Raw genomic sequence first — 3,195 nt, forward strand, 5'->3', positions numbered from 1 at the left:
TTTTTTTTTTTCCTGTCACCCTAGATAGAGTGCTGTGGCATCATCACAGCTCACGGCAACCTCAAACTCTTCGGTTCAAGAGATCTTCCTTCTTCAGCCTCTGGAGCAGCTGGAACTACAGGCACTTGCTACAACGCCCAGCTATTTTTTTCTATTTTTACTAGAGATGAGGTATCACTCAGGCTGGTCTTGAATTTGTGAGCTCAATCAATCCAGATGCCTTGGCCTCCCCGAGTGCTAGGATTACAGGTGTGAGTTCCCTGCCCGGCCCGCATTGCTTTAAGGTTCATGTAAAGTAATGTCATTAAATCACTTGGTACAGTGTCAGCAAATGGTGGGTGCTGGGTGAGCATGCCCGAGGATGATGAGGACAGCGAAGTGGCCTTGATGTGGACAGTGGTGCTGCTTTGGCACTGTCCTTGTTCCTGGATTTCCTTAGAGCTCCTGGTCTTGGGCAGCCCCGACAACCACGTTAGCCCTCAATTCTGCCAGCTCGGGCCCTGGCTAGGGCACTCTCATTTCCAGCCGTTTTTCTGGCGCCAGAGCCCTCCTCCCCCCTTGCCAGTCACCAGACAAGTGCAAGTGCAGACTGTCCCTGACCTCTGGGGCAGGCTCCTCTGCGGACGGCCCTGAGCTCCCCAGGTCTCCAGTGCGTTCTCAGTCTCGCCCTCTGGCTTCTAGAAGGGTTCTGCCTTTTGATTTTTGCAGCTGGAGCATCTCCTCCCACTTCTGGCTCAAGCCCCACCCAACGCGACTCCTTCTATTGTGCGTATAAAACCCACAAGTCCGCACACAACTGTCAAATCCAAGCTGGGCGGCATTTCGGGCTTAGTAATGGCAACGATGGACTTTTAATGTATCCTTTTCATTCCTCATTTTCAGCCAACCTTCCTTCTCCTGGTCTGGTCTTTGCCCTAGCTTTCACCTATTAGCACTGGAAGTTCTTCATTTCTTTGAAATTGGCACCTTTGCTACTTCCTGCTAATCCAAACCTATAGTGGTGCCAACTCTGTAGGAAGCTGGGGGTGGGGCATAGCATCCCTATGGCTTAGGGAGACACTGTTGGTCAGGCTCACCCTCTGCTTCCACCCTGCCCCCTCTGGGCACCTTGCTCCCTCTTGCCTGTCCCCAGTGTCCTCCTTTGGGGCTTGCAGTTTTTCAATAATGTCTGGCATTAGCTTTAGTTCTCCCCAGGAAGCATCTCTTGGCTGTACACACTAGAGGCACTGGCCTTTGGCCCTCCCCTGACTTTTGGTCACCTCCAAGAACATCACTGCCTCTGGTCCTGCCAAGCACCAGCGGTAGCTCAGAATTCCGTCCTCAGGTCTGTGACGCACCATGGAAGTACCCCGTCAGGTGCATCTATCCTTCTCCCTGCTTCAGGAGTCAAGTATGTTTCTCTCCTCTCTGGGCCTTGGTTTACTTCTTTGTACAAGGAGAGTGAGAAGTGCTCAAGATACCTTTGCATTTTTGTAAAGTTGCTGTCATCCTCTGGGATTCCTTTTTGGGGATCACTCCTGGAAGAGGCTTGGGAGGGTGGCAGAAAGAGGAAGAGGCCCCTGCATCAGCTGGTTATGGGGTGAATGAGGTTCTGAAGGACTCCACCTGCATCAGGCAAGACCACCCTGACAGAACCCATGGCAGGGTGGTCCAGGCACCCACACCACCATTTGCATCTCTCTCCAGTCCCTGAACCGCCCCAGCTCTCAGAAGCTGCCTTCCAAGGAGATATTTCATCCTAGCTGGGAAGCTTCGTTGGACAGATTGTCAGTGAGGCAGCAAGTGGGAATAAACAAAGATCACCAGACGCGACTCTGGGAACCCCCAAGGGGAAAACAGAGCCTTGCAGAGCTCCAGGGCTCAGGGAGCAGGAATGTGGGATGGAACACAGTGGAATGAGGATGTGAAACTCAAAGATGCTACATGTCACTAAGGCAGGGGAGGAGGGTGGACACTGCCTTGGAGCCCTCGGAACACACCACACACAGGGAGGAATTCTCCAGGGACCCTGCCCTCCGAATCAGAAGCTCCTCTGTGACAGCCACAGGACATCTACTGGAACTAATGTGTATTCCTTGTGGACAGATGGTCATCGGGGCTGAAAATGTTTGCTCCCATCTCTGGGGATCTCATTGACTGCAGAGCAGCTGAGGGACTGAACTTGAATCACAAGTGCACAACAGTCACCACCTAGTGCCTGTGTAGTGAGGAGAAAAGGAGGGAGGAGATGGGGTCTGGGGGAGGATTGTTCAGAATGTGTTCTTTGGAGCATTTGCATCAGAACCACCCGTACAGATTCTTACTCTGTCTGGAGAGTTGCAGGAATATGCATTTTAAGAAACCGTTCAAGCAATTCATGATACAAAGAAACAGTAAAAAAATCAAAGGCAGACTTTTTTTTTTTTAATAGACACAGAGTCTCACTTTGTCGCCCTTGGTAGAGTGCTGTGGCGTCACAGCTCACAGCAACCTCCAGCTCTTGGGCTTAGGTGATTCTCTTGCCTCAGCCTCCCAAGTAGCTGGGACTACAGGTGCCTGCAACAAGGCCCAGCTGTTTTTTTTTTTTAAATATGGACCACTTCACAAACTTGAGTGTCATCTTTGTGCAGGGGCCATACTAATCTTCTCTGTATGGTTCCAATTTTAGTATATGTGCTGCCGAAGCGAGCACGGTATACATGGTTCTTATATTCATCACACTTGTTGTCCATGAGCACCCCCTATCAAGGAGAGACAATGTGGCCTAATGGTTAAGTTCATGGACTCTAGGACAGGTGGCTTATGTTTGAACCCTGGTCTGTGTGCCTCTGGCCAACTGTGAGATCCCGGGCAAGGCACTTTTTGATCCTCCCTTCTCCCCATACCGTGACCCATATCAGTGCAATGGGAATGATGATTATAGTTTCTAGCTCATGGGATTAGCAAGGATTTAATAGTCTTTCTCTATGTATTACATATATTATATAAACACGTAGGAGACTGCCATGTAATAAGTGTTTCTAAAAGAAGCTTTGAACATATTCCTTTTCCTGTAGTGCTGTGCAGAGGGGTCCCAGGTGGGCTGGGGTGAGAGCTCCAGGTGGGCCACTTGGGCTGTGCATGAATGGAAGACATAGCCTACTTCATGGGTCCGCAGCAGCACAGGACGGGGACATGCCAGGAGGAAGGGCCACATCCCTGCCCCTGAAACTGGAC

At 50.7% G+C, this 3,195-nt stretch overlaps 1 non-coding gene across 1 annotated transcript; it reads right to left on the reverse strand.

Annotated features, from left to right (window-relative positions):
* Window positions 1-2,564: 2,564 nt before the first annotated feature.
* LOC111724492 lies at window positions 2,565-2,671 on the reverse strand. The gene has a single exon (XR_002772787.1). It is a non-coding gene; the product is annotated as a U6 spliceosomal RNA (small nuclear RNA).
* Window positions 2,672-3,195: the final 524 nt, after the last annotated feature.

Source organism: Otolemur garnettii, unplaced genomic scaffold (genome assembly GCF_000181295.1).
Source record: "Otolemur garnettii isolate 467f Iridium unplaced genomic scaffold, OtoGar3 scaffold00023, whole genome shotgun sequence".
Classification (NCBI taxonomy): Eukaryota; Metazoa; Chordata; class Mammalia; order Primates; family Galagidae; genus Otolemur; species Otolemur garnettii.